Source organism: Molothrus aeneus, chromosome 3 (genome assembly GCF_037042795.1).
Source record: "Molothrus aeneus isolate 106 chromosome 3, BPBGC_Maene_1.0, whole genome shotgun sequence".
Taxonomy (NCBI): Eukaryota; Metazoa; Chordata; class Aves; order Passeriformes; family Icteridae; genus Molothrus; species Molothrus aeneus.
The window spans coordinates 86,398,639-86,418,358 of record NC_089648.1 but is presented as its reverse complement, the minus strand read 5'-3'; the positions used below and the strand labels follow the sequence as shown (position 1 = coordinate 86,418,358).

Genomic DNA, 19,720 nt, shown 5'->3' with positions numbered 1-19,720 from the left:
TTGCTCTACTTGATCAATACAATTCCCAAACCAAAAGAAGTTCTCTGAGAATGCTGTGCAGCTTGTAACATTTGATCATTATAGCAAAAACCTGCTTGATCTATATAAGGCAAATTTTATTCTCATTATATACCTGGCAGAACAGTGTTGCAGCAATTAAAGCCATTTCCTTTAGCTATAATATGCATAAAAGCAGTGCATATAGCAAGCATAAACACCAAGATATGCAAAATAAAATTTTCATGCCAAAATTTTTAAAAAAGGTTGTATTTCTTAGTGTGAGGCTGCCATTGACCTGCCAGAGCAATGCAGGTAACAGCTCTGATTTTGTATTGCTTATCAAAGTTTGGAAAATTTATAATGAGACTGGAGTTAATTGCAAGATGGGAACAAAAAGAAATGTTTCATATTATGTGATGCTTGGAATTTTTTATACAGATGACAACATGAGCATGGAGGCAAGGTCATTTTTCATATATCTGGTTTATGAGACATCTGAATATGAAACTGTATCATGTGAGAAGGTGTAACTGGAACAGTGGAAAAAATTAGCTGTGGAGTGGATTCCTTCCACTCAACACACAAACATGCTGGGAAGCTATAGGCACTTAAGAATCTTATGTGATAATGTATGTGCTTGGCAAACGTGCAGCCAATGTAAGAATCTCCACCTGATTTGCAGGGGTTTGTAAAGCCAAATGGCTCCATGGCATGTTCACAGATAAAAGTCCAAGTGAATTGCCTTAGCACTTCTGATCAATGAGCTGGAGGAAGATTCTGCAAAGCCTGAAACCCATGGTAACTTGAGGCTTCAGCTCAGTGGCTCTGTGTCACTGGCCTCTGCTCTTCTGGGACATGTCAATCCATGTCAACCTGAATTTTGAGATCTCTGCCATCAATAAATAATTCAGCTTTCTTAGGTTGTTAATTTCTTGGTTGGTCTCCTGAGAATAAAATTAGGTTGATTCTTTGCTTTCTGAATTCACTAAGGTATAAGGACAGTGACTGCTATGGATGAACCAGACCAAAAAGTCTCAATCACAAGATAAGAAATACCCTATATTTTCTATTCCTTTGTAAACTTAGGTTTAGGAATGGCATAGCACACCTAATCCTGTCTCATATCTGCTAAGTAATTTTGTTGATCACAGTATTGTTGCAGTTATATTGCAAACTTTGGAGGACCCAAACTTACTTAATATATCCGATGGCCCTTCCTGCACCTGATGCCTTGCACTCTGGATTTGGACTCAGTGGAGTATTGCCTACCTCCATCTGAGCAGAACACTCTTCTAGGAGTGCCTGTCTGCTGGGCATCTTGGTGTCAACAAAACCAGAAAATTAATAATTGTACTGTTTTAACACATGGTATCTGATTTGGGATTCTCTAAGAGTACCGTTTGTGATGGGTCTTGTGAGGCTTAGAGGCCATGATCACTGTCTTAAAAGGAGACTAGGTCAGGAACATAAGCCACTTTGCAATCTGTGATGTACAGAGCAGTGTGATTTTGGTATTACTAGGATTGCAATCATTAATCTTAATTTAAAAACTATGCTATTGTGAAACTATGAAAGTGCTTGTTGTAAGCACTTTCAACAAATTAAAGTACACACTATAGTGAAAAATAACAATCTCTTTGTATCAACCTCTTAACAGCCTCATGACAAATGCAATGCCATCTTAGTTCATCTGATACACAGCTCTTTGGAATTATTGGCACAAATCAGATGCAGCTGATAGAAAAAACAAAATTCCAAAGAGAGTATAGTGCTAATTTATCTACAATAGATTAGATTTAACTAAAAAAGAAAAAAGTCACACTGGTTATGCCAACCTGAAAATCTAAGATTTTAAAGATAAAAATTATTAGAATCGGTAAGTTTTTATCTTAAGAAGGCAGTAGGACTTGTGTTAGATGGAAGATAACAAATATAAATTGTTGCAATCTATTTTCTGCATATTTTAGAGAATATTATTTAAAAGGGCTAATTGTATTCCTGCTTCCTAAAAAATTTCCCCTGAAAGGATTTATTTGCTGCCATTGTAATGAAAACTCATTTATATGATACATCGTCCTATAGAAACAACTGTTGGATGAAATTAATATTAAAGCAAATGTGTACATAGATAATCATAAAATCAGGAAACCCAAATTTTAATGACCTAACAGCACTGACCTCAGCTCATGTGCACAATTAGCATGCTTTATTTATGCATTCAGTACATAGTAGGAGCACCCAGAGAAGGGAAATGCTGCTGTGCTATTGAGCAGGTTTTCTTAAACTGCGCTTACAATTCCATCAGGGTTCATTACCAGTGCATTTGAGAGGAGGACAGGCTAAGAACACAGCACATGCCAGTGGCAGCATCAAAGGAAGGGTTCAACATGGACTGTCACCTCTGCATTTCCTTTGTCTGGAGCAGCACCACCACATTCCCAATCAGCTGTGCCTGGATTTGCTCAAGCACACTGGATCCCCACACAGGCAAAAACCCCCAGCGTTTACATTCAGAGCTCAGAGAGGAGTCTGGAAGGTTGGAAGGTTAACTTTGCCTGCTGGCCCACTGGCCTGGAAGCTGCACTGCTGGCCAGCTGCTGAAGGGCAGCCAGCTGACCACACAGGCTTTGGCAGGGGGACCAGAGGGCACAATCAAGCTCTTACCCCTGAATTGACTCAGCTGCCTTCGCAACATCAAAGCCTTTGCAGCACTCCAGGGGTGCTCCCAGTCCTTTGAAACCATACCCATTTCATACAAACTTTTACAAATAAATAAATAATTCTTCTAGCAGAGACCAAGCCTGGGAAAATATCAGATCCCAAAAGGAACTATTTCCACAAATTGTGGACCTATAAGTCAGTAGTTATGGTTACAGTTGTGTTAGTGCCTATTAGACAGCACTGATTTTCATTTCCAATAGTATTCTTTAGCAGATGAACACTAAAACAAAGTGTTATTGACCCATCTATTTAATCTTTTTGGTAAAGACTCTAACCATAAACCACATCCTTTCACTAGCTGGATGAATGGCAGGAAGACACCTTTTACATGCATACTTTTCTCATAAATGTACCATTAATGTAGTTGTTTGTTTGAACCTAAGTTTTCAATGGAAAAAAAAATACTGCTGACAGAAGTAAAACTTAAGGAGAACGTATTACAAATAAATAAAGTCTTTCTTTGCTATAAAGTAAAAAAATCACAAAAAAACTTCACCAACTATTGTCCCACCTGTGACTCATTTTCAATTCCCCCAAGCCAAAAGAGCACATAATATAAAAACTCCTAAACTTTGTAGTTTTGTCTAGGACTGTATGAGAATACCTCCTGCTGGGCAAGGTGCCAGAACCAACACAAAACTCCACAAACTCCATAGGAGACAGCTATCAAGTGCTACAAAGGTATTATCTCAGAATAATACCTGAATTCATGGAATATGTAAGAAAATAAATATTTTGAATGCACATTGAAATTTTTAAGCGATGAAACTGATAATTTCCTATATATAGCACTCAATTTTCAGTGTCCAATTTTCAGAAAATAGCACATGAAGAAATGTGCAGTCTGAATATTAGAATAATATTATTAGAATAATAATATTAATTTTTATTATTATATTATTTATTATTATTATATTATTTATTATTTATTTATTATTTATTATTAGAATACTCTATTTCACAAAAATGAAATTAAGAGTATGGTTATGATTTATTAAAATTAATAAAAATGGTATTTGTAGCCTAGAATTGATAATGTGGAGTATTGTATACTTAAAAATATACATAATGTAGCCATATTTGATGATTACACATGTCTGAAAATTTGTGCATCCACTGTACAATCAATGTAAGTATTATTAATCTTCATTCTTAATTTCAATTATTGACTAAACATTAATAAATTGAAAAAACCCCTTATGATCTATTTTATAATTAATATTCAAGCAATTAATATAGTATTTATGAGAACATGGAAAGCTGTAATATCTTGGTAATTGTTGCTTGCAAAAATAATTAATATATTCTACTAAATACAAACAGCAAAAAATAAAATTGCAGACCCAAGTTTTAAGAGAGAAGATTGTATCTTTTATGGTTTATATCTATCCAAAGACTAAGTATTATTTCATTTGAAATTGATGATCAAAATTTATTTATTGCTTATTTTCAGTAAAAAGAGAACTGACTGTTGAAGTGTTAAGGATTAGTTCACTATTCTGCAAATATTAAATGACAAAACCCCTACAAAATGGATGAACACCAAACCCCACAAGCTTTATGCTTTGATAATGTAAAAATTTAAAAATAAAAGACAAATAAAATAGTATATTAATATAATATAGTTTACTGATGTTGCTGGGGAAACATTAAGCTCTAAGCTTTTTATATTCACATTATTTCAGTATGGATCAATATACTGTCTAAGTAATGTTTACATTTTCAGTTGCTATAATTCTTTATGAAGCCCTTGTGAGGAACAAAATCAAAATTATATTCCTGTTAGGAATCATTAAACTTGCATGGTGATATGCATTTTCAGACTGTCTTTTGGTAAAAATTTAAAAGAAAAACACATATGTGGAGCCCCACATACATAGAGATCAAGGGCTTACATCCACACAAGTGAACCATCAGCCTGCTTCTGATGAAAAGGAGAATATTGCAGTGTGCAGACTTCTGAAAGTACAGTTATCCTGCAGTGAGGAATTTGCAGAATCTGCAGGACCCTACAGGGATCAAGGAGTGATTCATGTTAACAATGCAGTACTGCTGGAAGACAAAGAAGAAATGCTTTCTTTTTCATCTTTCTAAATATCGAGTTTAATAGGATAGAAGCAACTCATCAAATAGCAGCTCTATTTTTGTAGGAAAAATATGTGCCATACATTTTTAACTGAAATTAAAAGCTTATGATTTTCGTTTGTTGGGTTTTTAAAATTATTTTAGCACTTGTCTGAGTTTTTTTAACATGTTGGGAATACTAAAATTCAAATAGTATGCACTAAAAGCTGAAAAAAATTACATTGAAATGCTGCACTAGATAAATAAATTGGTGATGTCTGGCATGAGAAAAGCATGTAAGGACCTGGAAACAACTTCCTTCAGCAAGCAGTTTGACAAAAAAATAGATCCTCAGCTTTTAAGAATGCTGTGTCAGTTAATGGAGCACAACACTGATGCAGGACCCCAATGGTTCTGGATGTACTGCCATCCTTTCATCTCAACAGCACCCAGAATCTCATTCCGCTCTTGGACATGACATTGTTAGTGATGTTTTTCATTCTCAGAGCAAAACTCAACTTGCAACATTCATGCAATATAAATTAATTACAAATATGGCATCTTTATCTCTTACTGTTTATTGAAACAATGCTTTCTCATTGGTTATTGATATCCTTTGGCTGAAACAGAAGCTCCCTGTCTGTCAAGACTTCAGACAGTCAGAACTGAGAACATTTTGAATGCTTGATAAGGCTACATCAGCCCCCCAGCACACACACACACACACACACACACACAGACATACATGGAGATTGTGTACAGGCAAACAGGCCATATGTTTCTGCAGGAGAAAACCCAGTGCTCTGAGCTGGAAGAGCTGGAGGTGGAAGAAGATAGAGTAGAAAATTTGGTCTAGAAAAAAGAAAGTTTCAATGTCTGGTCTTGGAAAATAAAAAGGAAAATAAAAGGAGAAATGGCATACAGTTAAAACTGTATTATCTGAAAGTTATTCAAAACAGTTTCTTCCCCTCCTCTGAGACTCCTTCACATAAGAGTTTCCTGGCCAAGGCAAGGGCAAAAGCAAGAACACTTCAATCCAGACAATTCAGATGATATTGTTTCTTTCTACTGCGTTTTGGCAGACAACCGTGCTTCTCTCAAATCCCACAGACTGATAAGAAAAGTTAATTTCACCAATTTATACTCTGAAAGACTGAGTCCCAGTGGGAATACTGTATGAAAATGTTTGGCAAATAAATCTACTGTTTGGCGGATATTCAAAATTATACTGGAAGATGTCTGAACCATTTTTTTCCGGCATAGCAAATTTTTGCAGGAAAAGAAAAAATAACTTGTTTTTAGTTTAATTTCCTTGTTTTCCAGAGATAGTACTATTTTTGAAAACTACATAATTCAATGTAATCAACCATAGATTAATAAAAAACAAATCAGGGTAAAACATTGTCTTTTCCCTTTTGAGAATAACCATGACTTGCAAATCAAGGAGCTGTATTATCAATATATATAAAATTTAAAAACACTCTGATAAGATTGTAAGATAGGGTCACTTTAACTACTTGCTTAGAATTTCAAAAATATTCTGAAATAAATATATTTGCATTTGGTTTCAACACAAACTAAGTATTTTTAAAATTAAAAAGTCCTTTAATTACAAATTAGCTAACTAAGAAATGATTTTTTAGGACTAGAAATTTAAACTTTTCTTCTGAAATACCTCAAAACTTGTCCTTCTTCCATTTCATCTTATTTCAAGAGAACTCAAGTGACTACCAGGCAGTGGTAAGAATGCAAATTGCAATTGCAAATTTAAATCAAAATTCTGCAAATTATAATTGGGAAGGGTTTTCTTCACCAGAATATCAGTAAAGCAGCCCTGTTTCATGCCCCATGCCAAAGTGGTGTATGAGTGTGGCACACACACCTCTGAGCCCTGCACCACTGGCATACCATGAGGGTTACATGTACTACATGTGACAAGTCCCCAAGAATCCCTGTAAAATTTGAAGATAGATATTTTCCACCTCCATACACATCCTAGTCCAATGCTTATCTTCTCTCACAGTTAGAAAGCTTTCCTTAATTATATAACCTAAATTGCCTCTGATGCATTTTCAGCCCATTATTTCTTGTCCTAGTGCCAAGGGACATGGAGAACAATTTCTTCTTTTCCTCTTTGCAACAACCTTTAAATATTTGAAGGCAGTTATCATGTCTCCACTCAGCTGTCTCTAGACTAAACAAACACAGTTCTTTCAGTCTTTGCACTGGGGTCATATTTTGTAGACCTCTGATAGTTTTGTTACTCTCCCCTGGATTTTTGCCAATGGATCCCACATCTTTCCTGAAGTGCAGTGCCCAAAACTAGACATGGTATTGCAGCTCAGGCCCCACCACTGCTCTCTGCACACTGCAAACAATTCATGTGTTTTATGCTTAGCATTCCTGTTAACACATCCTTGAATGCCTGCCTCTTTTATTGGAGTATGACAGAGGTTACATATATTGGTTCAAATCCTCTAAAATGTTGAGTTGCTCTTTGGGCAGAACTATTGCATTGTCACTCTGCAGGTGATTATTTCTCTGCCTTTGCAGTTGTCTTTACTGAACTCCATCATACTTACTTCTGACCATTTCTTCTATCTCTCAAGGTTAATTCCAGTCTGTTGTAGCTTAGCCCTGGTGGCAGCTAAGCACCACAGAGCTGCTTGCTTCCCCATTCTGCGGGATGGTGGGAGGGAGGAAATTTGCAAGGGTGAAAGTGAGAAAACTCATGAGGTGAGATGAAGACAGATTAGTAATTAAAGAACTGACAGAGTGAATCTCCAGTTCTACTAACTTTAGGTCATGATTAATCGGACTTTATAGCCTGGTAGCTTAGCAAAAGCCTAGATAACAAATACAGTATATGGATGGAACAGTTGTACATTTTATGCCAATGGTTCCCACATGTGCTGGTGTGGTGGCTTCATTATGTTTATGACAGAGAGCTCATGTGATCATTTATGGATCTTCTGTGCAGGAGATCTAAGTAAGCAATGTTGAATCTACCATTTTATATCTAGTATTATTGGTAGGACTCTCCATCTAACACAGTTTGTAGATGCATGCAAGTCCATAAGTCCCAAAAACACAAAGCAAGCAAAATAAGAACAGAAAGTTTCTTCCCTTAATTCAACTGACAGATGAACAAAGGCAGTTGAGACCATATGCAAACCAAGAAAATCTTAACCTCCAAATAATTTGATTTAGACAAGCAGCCATGACTTTAAAAGTTATGTATTATATAGATGGACCTGTTTTTCCTCATAGCTGACAAAGATCTATTCTTGATGGATCTATCCTCACAGGACCTTTGGCGAAAAGATACTTACATTTTTACTGGTCTAGTTTAATGCAATTTTGAAATGAATCTGTTAGTCATTCTCACAGAGCGTACTTTTAGTTCCCACTGTGGAGCACCCATCAGGGCACACTGTACTCCATTTGGATGGAATACACTCAGAAGATGGGCTCAGTTCAGGGGGCAGGCTGGAATGAGCCCAGAGCCCGAAGTGTGTGTGGTGTGCATGGTGCTCTCATCACTCACTCCTCACACACTCTGCAGATCCCTTTCCCGTTGCCTGGATCACTGACTCCTAGACACAGGCACCAGAGAGCATGGAGTCACTTCTGGCAGATGTAATAGGGTAGTGATATAGGTATGGGATGCTTCTTTCAAATGGATTTATTAACTGCACAAAAATAATGACCTCAGCTAAATGTAGGCTGTCTTTTAACAGCTGCAACTTGCCCATATTAGTATCTCATAGTTCATTCTTATACAGCAACAGAAGGAGGAAGATTAGTTGCACTTTGGCATTTATTCCCTCATATTGCAACCATTTACCCATATTTCATATAAGGTCTCCTTGAGGCTTACCGAAATCTCCCAACCCACATAAGGCAAATTGTTTGTCGGGTTTTTGTTTTAAGAAGACCAGTGCATGAGACCAGTATGTTATTAATTTCAGCAGAGTAGCTTTAGGAATGAAGTATTAATGAAGTAAATAGCAATGTTTAATCATATGAGAGTAAACACTTGCATTTTCACAGACTGAAAGAATACATTTCCAGATAACTATATTTCAGTAATGAAAGACCACACTGAAACAGAAATTCCATGAGCTAATAATGTGCTGCACTTAATGGAGAGCAACTTGATACTCCCCATGGTTAAATACTACACATGATGAAGACACAAGGCATGGAAGCCCAGTATTTGCATTAAAGAAAAAAATTCAAAATTATAAGGTCATTACAACTACCTTAGGCTTTTCAGCTATTGGATCATTTTGGACAGTCTAATTTTTTTTTTTTTTTTTAATCAGCACAGGATATTGTGCAGTGAGTTTCAAGAATGACATTTGTTTTGTTGGCTTAGGGAAGTGGGGAATCCTTCCATTTGCCTTTAACAGTAAATGATAAATCCAGTGCTGTCAACGGATTTGCTATACCTGGCAATGTGCAGATGAATAATACTTTGATAAATAAAAGAGTTTTCTATTCCAGTAATAACAAAGTGAGCAATCTTGTTGAAAGGAAAAGCCTGGCAAATGTGAGGGGTTACACAGATGTTCCCAAATGGCTCATTCCCCAAACAGTTGTATGAACCCATAATAAATGCAATCTTAACATTTAAAATAATTGCCAGTTTTATCTTTAAAATATGAAAATGTAAGTCCTTTTGCTGTGTCTCATCAGACTGAATTGTTTTACAAGAAGACAGAATACTTCTTCAGAATTCTCTCTACTCTTCAGTTTTAGCTGAATGCTATTGCAACGCCCAGCAGTCACTCAGTGTGTGCCAAACATGAATATTTTTAAGCGTCATTTGAGTTTTAGAGGCTACAGTAAGTGATGGGAACACAATCGTCTTGGGAATCTACAAATAACTTTAAAAAAGCTCATAAATCTGGCTTTCATGTTTAGGTTTTCAACAGCTTTATGAAATATGTCAAAGCTTGAACACAGTGAGTTCGTTTTCCTTCAAATTTCTGAGGATTGACTTCTCAATCTTTTTTGATATGCTGCAGAGAAACAAATAAAAAAGGACTTGGCTTTAAAAACTTAGGCATCAGCAAATTAGATTTTTTTAAAGTTGCTTTCTTATTTTAATTTCTTTTGTATCAACAGAGGAAAAACTAAGTAGGGCAGCCTAAAGTATTCCCTCATCAAAACAACTGCAAAATGTTTCTGTTTAGCACACAATATATTACAACATACCAAACAAAATATTAACAAAAATGTGATGTATAATTAAAAGATTTTTTTTCTTAAATTGTATAAAAAAGATGCATCATAATGACTAAGCACAACAGAAACCTGGAGAGCTGCATTCAGAAGTCCCATGCAAACTCTCTATTTACAGGGAAACACATGCACTACAATGATAATTAGCAGGGAATTCTTGGTTTTTAAAATATGAACTAAAGGGTCAGTTGAAATTACATCAAAATTCAACAGCAAAAATCTTTAAAATTGTCTGAGAATCACAAAAATGAGCCCACTCAAACAGATTACCTGGCATCACACATAGTGCAACTGCTGTGGAATGTTGCCCACTGCAAACTTGACCTGATTTGGGCTGCTTTCAGAAACTCCCAAAAGAACTGCTAGCATGATTACCTCTATAACTTCCCTAAGTAGTACTCCCTGGCAGGAATACTTTATGTGTAATAACATCTCCTCTTCACTTAATCTATGTCACAAATTGGAAGATCCCATAGGAAGAATGGAAAGCAGAGACATTTAATCCTCCAGCATTAAAAGTAGCAAGTGGAGTTGCCGGCACACACAGAGCAAAAAAAACCCTACGTGTTCAAATATTTGACCAGGTGTTTTTTATCAATTATGTTTTAAAATTATCATTACTCAAGAAATGTTTTTTGGAGTGGAGAGGACCACTTTTTTCATAGGTGCTAAACAAAAGACATGACAAACTATTTCTATTTGAAGATTATTTTAATGAATGATTGTACTTTTTAGCATGACAATAATATAAGAACTTTGACTATATTGTGACAGGAAGCTGGGACTATCTTCTGTATAATTGAGGGAGAAATATTTATGTTGTGAATACAGAGTAAGTGTAAAGCTATGATAGTTGGTAGGGTAATGGCTGAGTACCTGACATTAAATTTATTGTCTTTGCTCTTATTTCTCAAGTTAAGGATAAGCATTTGAAAAGGATTTGTTTTAATAAAATGAAAAAAATGAATTCACAAACCACAGTCATAAGCTGTGCATGGTAACAAATGATGCTTTTCTAAAAGTAACCATTTCCAGTACCTGTTTAAGGAATTGACATTTATGAACTTGTGAGCTAATACACCAAACTCATTTGCAGCAGATCACCCCACTGTTTTCTTCTCAAGAGTCTACAGGAGGCAGAGCAGACACTGTCTCAGTAACCTGATCAAATGCCAGAGGAAAACAGAAGTCTAACATGTTATTGCTGCAAATAAGAAGCTTGAAACATAAACCTTATTTGGAATACAATCTTATTCCTGATTAGGATTCCAGACGCATTTGGGATTTTGACATTTTAACATTTCTGCTTTTTTCCCCTTTTTTATTACTTATTTCTGATTTAACTTTTTTCAGTGACAAAGATAATGGAACAATAATAATTTGACTTATTTGATATTTGCATTTGCTCTTGCAGGAACTGTCTTAATGAAGATAAAATAAAAGCATGACACTAAAGGTGAAGCTATTGAAGTGCTAATCTGAAGTGGCAATCTAAAATCAATTCACAAGAAAGTCCACAAGTTTACTGAAAATCTAATGGTGATGTTCTAAAAACCTTAAAAAAAAAAGGAAATATTCTTGTAAATTCATATGGAATTCGGGTTTGTTTTAAATTTCAGCTTGCCAGTTGTGATGCAGTTAAATACGGAGAACTAGGCAGACTTATTATGGTAGTGGACTTTCAGTGACTTCTCATGCTAGCTGGGCAAAGTTTGTAGGGACAAACTCCTGACCCTGTCCTCCTTTCTGAGTTCCTTTCCTATATCCCTGCTGTTCTTTGTCTAAGAATGGTGCAGTATCGAGTGTCTACCACTTTCTAGTCTATCTGGATTTTACCTGAAGTGCTTTTGCTTTAGTGAAAGCAGAAAGCCTTTTCAAGAGGCTGTCATTGCATATGCAAGCAGTTCCAATTTGAAAACCAAAGGATACTCAGCAAGTACTGTCCATAAAATGTGAGCAACTGGGATTTGAGCTTAAATGCAAGATAAATACCCTGAAGCACAAACAGTCACGGTCTTCAAGGAAAACCAGTAGTTATTTTCTAGTCACACAGCTGGATATCTTAGATAAAATACAAATGCTCAATAATGCTCAATGCTTAGATAAAATACAAATGCTCAGTGCTTCTCTCCTGCACACTAGTTTTCTAGTAAATGTATGTAAATAAATATTTATCATACCTGGCTCTGGCCCAGTCCATAATTCCCATCAAAATCCATGGGAATAAGGTGGGTTTATCAGGAATACAACTTTAGTCCTATAATAATGCAAACTCTCATGAAGGTAACTGTTTGCTTGCACACCTACTATATTAACATATATACACTAAGAGAATGAAGAAAAAGAATATAATCTAGCTAGTCCTGCATGAGAGAAAAATTTTAAAAATGTCCTTCACACTCACTGGATCATGTGTATATTTTATTTTAAAATTCTATTAAATTTAAAATTGAGGAGCTAGCATGGTAGTTCTAATGCTACCCATGGAATATTTTTTTAAGTGTCTGTTTAAGGTGCAATGCATTTGTCCTTATGCTGTGGACTGATACTGGGAGAGCCATAAAGCCATCATTGCTCAGACTGTTAATGGAGGCAAGGACTCACTGCACAACACTCTAATACTCCTGGGGTTAAACAGAGAAAGAGTAATGATGGGATTTGGAGGGAATTCAATAAATCCTTCTTATTAAAGAGAGGCCAGTGTCCTACAGACTTAGAAGGGAGGGGAAGGCTAAGTCTTCTTCTGAGAAGATACACACATAAACTCCAAAGTGGTTTTTAATGATTTCACAGCTAAACAAAACTACATGGCATTGTCATGTCTTCTCTGATATGGAACAGAGAATGTTATATAACATTCTCTGCTATATATTACAAACAAATATGACAGTTAAAAATTAAGTAATTCCATACTAAACTTAAAACAGTAGTTTAATCAATTACAATTTATCATAGCTGATTACCTCTCCAGTTTGAAATAAAGCTGAATCAGGTATGAGATGGATAGAGAAGGAAAAATCAAAATACTTTGACTAGGCAAGTTTTATATTATTTTATAAATAAAAGGAATACATCAGGTTTTTTATGTTCATTAAAAGCTGGATATATTCACTGAGGCACACTTTGGTAGTGCCAGCATGATACAGTCACAAAGCATGCAGGGTGACAGCTAAAAAGCAACAGAGAGCTTTGCACATAATCTAAAATGAAATCTGTATGTAATTTCCTTCCCTTTGTTAATTGAAGATTAAAACTAAATCAAGGGGAAGCCTTCTATGAGGCTACTTCCAACAACAGATGACTCAACTAGCACCTGAGAATTTGTTGTGCTTGTGTGTACTGAGGTTCTGAACTTCCTGTTTCAATAAAATACCAAACAAGTTGTGTTTCCTTTACAAATAAGCTATTACATCAAACCCTGTTCCTATAATTTCAGTTTTTGTCCTCATTCCAACATTTTCTTTGGCAAATGTAGAAACATTCTAATTAAAGAGAAGAGAAAAACAAGCATCATTCATCATGGTAAGAATGAATGCTCAAAAGAACATCCTTACTGGTTACTTGTTCATTCAGTTTAATTTGGCTTTTTAAGTGCGCTTAATTATGGCATGCAGTTCTCTGAGATAAAACATGGGTAGCAGGGTTTCCACTAATAGTGTCTTGTGAAAGCTATTAAAGGTAATAATTCCTCTAATGCCATACAAATGTAATACCACCTGTGTAAACTAATTAAAAATATTTTTAGAACATCATAATACTTTAAATATACTATTCTTTAACATATCGTTTGAACCTTTTTAAAGTGGAAATGTTCCTGTGTTGTCATCAGCATGATCTATAAGATAAGAGCAATAAGAATCCTTTCCAATGTCATCTTTCCATAATTTTCACATTTTGACCTCTGTCTACTTTATTTGCAATTAACCATGAGAAAGACAAATTCCCATGAAAAGGTAAATACCAGACCTGAAAACACAGCCTAATGTAACTGTCTGCTTAAGTACAATACAGCCTATATATTACAACATATGTTGTTTCTTTCCTAAATTTATTTAACCACAGAATTGGAAGTGCTGATTCACCCAGGCAGAAGCCCAAACTTAAAGGGATACTATAGTAGGAGTTATGATTAATCAAACAAATGTCATTTTGGATAAGTCCGTGTGCACATTGTATCTTTATGGAGAGCACTACCTCTTTGTCTTATAAACCAAAGGCTTCCAGCAAATGAAGCTAAAACCCCAGTCAGATGCTTGGGGTTGTGTTCTAGACAAATCTGGAATGCAGTAGAAAAAAACATCCACTGTAAATGGCTAAAGCCAGTAGAGGATGCCGAAAACTCCTGATGAAAAAATAACCACTACAATGTCTGCAACACCCTCTGAGTGTAGCATGAAAATAGAAATAGTGCAGTTAATCCTGGAAAAACCCTATGTTTGAGGAATGATCTCATCAAAAAGGAGAATGACTTGGCAGTGCTGTTGAGAAGAAGCCAGCAGCCCTACAGCAGTGGTGAGATGCTCTTGGGGAAAGCACACAACAGGAGATTGGATGGCAGTGTGCACTCACAGCCCAGAGAGACAAACATATCCTGGGCTGCATCAGAAGCAGTGTGACCAGGAGGGCAAGGCAGGGGATTCTGTCCCTCCGCTCTGCACTCTTGAGACTCCACCTGGAGAGCTGCATCCAGCTCTGGGGTTCTCAGCATAAGAAGGGCATGGAACTCTTGGAGCGAGTCCAGAGGAGATCACAAAGGTGACCAGAGGGCTGGAGTGCCTCTTCTATGAAGACAGGCTGAGAAAGTTGGGATTGTTCAGCTTGGAAGAAGAGAAAACTCCTGGAAGACCCTAGAACAACCTTCCAGTACTTTAAAGGGGCTATGAGAGGGCTGGAGAGAGACTTTTTACAAGGGTATGTAGTGACAGGACAAGCAGAACGGCCTTAAGATGGAGAGTAGGCTTAGATTAGATATTAGGAAGAAATTCTTTACTGTGAGGTGGTCAAGCACTGGAACAGGTTGCCCAAAGCTGTGGATGTATCCCTGGAAGTGTCCAAGGCCAGACTAGATGGGACTTTGAGCAGCCTGGTCTAGTGGAAGGTGTCCCTGTCCATGGTGGAGGGGGTTGCAGCTTGATGATCTTTAAGACCTCTTCCAATCAAACCATTTCATGATTCTATGAACTTTTAGAAAAAAAACCCACAAGCAAACAAATCCCCAACAACAACCCAAAACCAACAAACAAACCTGAAGCAAAAAACCCAAGAAAAAATATTATCTGCTTTTAATATCGGATAAACCACTACGTGTCCTTCAGCATCTCCTACATGAGTAAGCAACAACCAGCCCAATCCACATCACAGAGAATAATAATAATAATAATAATTATGGGATCACACTATGGTACTGCTTCAAGAAGCACATCTTTAGTTTCATAAATGTGAGCTTAGCCAAACCAAAAACCCAGTGGGATGGGACAAACAGATCTTTCAATTATTTATGCCATTCATATTTTACAGTTTCTCTTCTAAGCCATAATCAACTCAACTATATAGTTCCACATAGTAAAGTTTAGTGCAAAACTTAATTAATGTCATAGTTCTCTACCTCCTTCATGTTAGACTAAACCCAGAACTTCAGTAATAATACTCAATAAAATCTATAGAGTTTGGCCTTGCTTTGTATTGAAACTGCAGCTGTTTCAAGGCACTTAAAATGTACCTTGATTCAGGCAGGAATCTCTGAGGCTAGGCAAAACTTTTGGTAGATCACTAAAATTTTGGGACAAGTTTTTCAGTCTTAACATGTTAGTGAGGATACCTTAAAGCTAATTCTTAAATGTGTATTTTCTTTGATTTTAGAAAGTTAGTACTAAACAGAATTTTTATACTTTTTCCCTGGATGGTCCTCATATGTTCAATTTAAAACATAGATACTAATGAATAGTTACTGTTAAAAGAACCAACAAAATTCCACCCAATTCAGACTACCCATAAAATTCCTGTCCCTCAGGCAAACATACTGCTGTTAGACTTCTCTCTCTATTCTATAATAGATTTAAAAGTAGGCATGACATGCAGCAAAGACTATTGAAGGTGAGCAGAATCAGGCTGCCTCATCTCCACAGGTAAAAGCCTCTCATGTGAATCACTGCCAGAATTTCCTGCTTGAAATGCATTTGATAAAGCCTCAAGGCCACAAATAAATCTGGTAGAACGAAATATGGGTAAAGTGTGACCTTTCAGTCAGATTGGGGAAAAAAAGGGACAGAAATATTCTTCTGAAGATCAAAAGGTCCCTGGTGCAGACACTATCCTTGGTTTTGGATTTGTACAATGTAATGAAATACAAAGTCTGCCTTCATGTTTAGTGGAAAATAATGAAGAAATATTACCTTTGTAATAGTAATTTACTGACTAGCAAAGCAAGGCTCTTTTTTGATTGCAGCCTCTGGGACCAACTTCAGGCAAATATTAAATAATACTTTTAAAAAATTATGAATTTAGACCATCTTTTAAATACTTGTGATAAATAACTTCAATACACAAGACATAAATCATCGATAGAAAAACATGACAGTGGAACTTCTTGTCTTTGAGAAAACCTCCAAGGTCTACAACAGAAGACCTTGTATCATCAACACATAATAAAACACAAAACAGTAAGAACAAGTAGAGAAGTATATTAATATATAAAACCCATATATTCACAAGCACAGTAAGTCAAAATCATAATTTCAAAGTAAATCAGCTGATGATAGAATTTTGATAACTATCTTATGAATACATTTAAAATTTTTTTTTTTTGTGTTTGTGTGGTTGGAGCAAAGGTATGGGAGTTAGAAATCAAAGGAGACTATTAAAATACTTATATCAGGGAACTAAGACTAGCAGGACAAAATCTGGCACATATTCATGGAGTATTTTCTTCATATTAACTGTGAATTACTTCAGCCTCTGTTTTGGAGGACAGAATTCTGCAGTTAAGACTGTACCTTAGACACACTTATTAAAGTGCTTGAGAAGACAAGCTATATCAGCTAAAATGTACATTCTAAAGCTCTCAGAAGATGTAATGGAGAAATACATTCAGAAAAATATCAGATCTGTAGGCTGTGATCCTACCCTGTAGAGACACTGTCATGGACTTCAGTGTCATATTCTCTTCCAGGAACATGAACAGAGTTGCAGTACAACTTTTTGCTTATGACTAAATGAAGAAACAGCAAGGAATTTATTAAAAATAAGGGAATTTTAATTAAATAAATAAGATTCACTTTTGCTGGAATCATTGCATAACACTGTGTTTTGAGAGAGTCAGATTTGTAACTAATTTTATTGCCTGGATATAGTGTACTACAACTATAATAAAAAAAAAAACCAACAAGAGCATCTCAACAGCTCCACTAAAACTGCCAGACCAAAAACTTTCCCATCCCAACATAGCTATAAAGGGTCTCTACAAAGATCCACCATATTTTTGCTTCTTCAGCTATTTCATCTAGAACTACTAGGTTAAATAAATGATAATATAATAATAAGAGCCCATAATTCAACACATTTTTCCTCTTACAAAACAACAGTTCTTGATATAGACATTCTTCTGTGCTACGTAGAAGTAGTTCTTTACAAGTTCACCTTTTAAATAAATGGAATGTATTTTGGACTGACAGCATTTTAACTATTACAGATAAACACTGCATATAAGCCTGATTTACTGTTATGCAATAAAATACACATAAACAAATAAAATACACACAAACACTTTCCTTCTACCATAACAAGTGTGAGGATCAAGTAAGACAAAGCAGGATTTCTGAAGCTTTAGTTGTATAACCCCTGTGGGGCTCCAATGGCTTAACCAACAAAAAATCATTATATGCAGGAGCCAGGAGGTTTTCTAGCACACCCTGGTCTTATGAAACTCTCATTCTTCCATTTTGTTCATATATGGAAGACAGAACTCCAATTTTTCTATCACTACCATCCATACATGCAGTAGGTTTCACTCATAAAATACTGAACATGTACAGAGAAACCTTTTTTACTGAAGGATAAAGGTATTTAGATGACTAAAACAACCATGATATCTCTAGGCATTATGATAATATACATTACTTACAGTAGGAAAAGAATATTAAAGCTAAAAGCTGATTATTAGCATCAAGCACTTTTGCAAAGTGTACGTGACCATCTGCCAGTGAGCTTGTAATGAATCATACAGACAAACGCAATCAAAGTGCAACATCACCAGAAGAGAAAAGACAAAGGCACATAAACTTGACTATGTTTTTTTCTACCGTGGAAAAAAGATCAAAGTAAAACTTTGACTGTGTTTTTAAATGATAACACAGTTTCCCCAAGCACTGATTTCTAGAATTGCAAGATTACAGTTCAGATGATAATGTAAAAGCATGTGTAATGCATACATAATGTGCTACTATTGCAGCAAAATGGAAATTTACCAAATCTACATCAATAGAGCAATAGAAACAGCTGCTCTTCCTCACAATTAATATTGGCCTGGGTCTGTTCTTATTACCTGTATACTAGTTTCAGCTTCTTTACTGCAGTCTTTGCTTGCTTTTCTGGTACTTTGTTATCCCCTTCTAAACACATCCCAGTGCTTCTTTTCATTTAAGAATCAGATCTTTTCAAGAAACTCGGAAAACAACCCCAAAGCAAACAAACAAAACTGCAGCATTGTTTTATGAAATGTAGTCTATGTTTATGTGCTGAGAAAATTCTGGACTGGAACAAGCTGTCAACAACTTTCTTTTAGCAAAAAATTTACATTCACTCATTTTTCATTTCCATGTTAGTCCAAACTAGTCAAATGCAGAGAGGAAACTAGAGAATACATCACAATTACAGGCAAAATAACAAGTGAAAAGTTTTTGTGACCAAAGTGTACCAAGGCAGCAAGATTCTATTAGTCAGATATATGAGGTCATTGTACTATAAACAAGGACCACAGAATGGTAAAAAGGAATTACAGAACTGATTTTTATCCTGGAAAATTAGCTATGTAGATAAAACAGAGCTCTTTTTAGGAGCTAATTGGGGTGTTAAAGTTATTTGTAAGTCATTACAGACCATTACCATGTGCTCCTAGATTATAGTCATGTGCATAGATTAAGCATATCAGCCAGAGAAGGCACAGAAGTAGGTGGGTATCCTTCCCAGGATGGGCTTCTGAGTAGCAATCAGATGAATCCATAAAGTCCAACAGGTTTCTAGAGCTGTTTTATCTTGGCTATTTTGTCATGTATGCTATGTACATCTGAGTACACTACATTTTTAAAAACAAATTTTAGATAAAATTGGCCTTTTGACTCAGCAGGTCGTTGTGAACTAACATTTAAAGGACGTATTCCACAAAAAATGATGCTATGTCTTCCTCCTTCCACTTTGAGCCAATTTCCCTGGTATGGAAGCAGGATGTACTTCAAGTTCTCATGTCTTCACTGGTAATAAAGGATAAAATTAGTGCCAGGCTCAACATTCTATCTTTATTAAATAAAAATAGTAATTTACATATGCATCCTGAATATGTAAAATTTCCTTTCTTGTCTGTTAGCAATATCTTGAATACAGGGGTTATTCTGAGTTTCACAGATGTAACACAGACAAAGAAACAGCACTGAAGGACTAGAATACTACAAAAGCAGCATGTAACTTGCAGAAA

At 35.8% G+C, this 19,720-nt stretch overlaps 1 protein-coding gene across 1 annotated transcript in view; it reads right to left on the bottom strand.

Annotated features, from left to right (window-relative positions):
* Positions 1-19,720, bottom strand: part of MCPH1 (microcephalin 1) — a 120,644-nt gene that overhangs the window by 2,515 nt on the left and 98,409 nt on the right. The window lies entirely within an intron of this gene.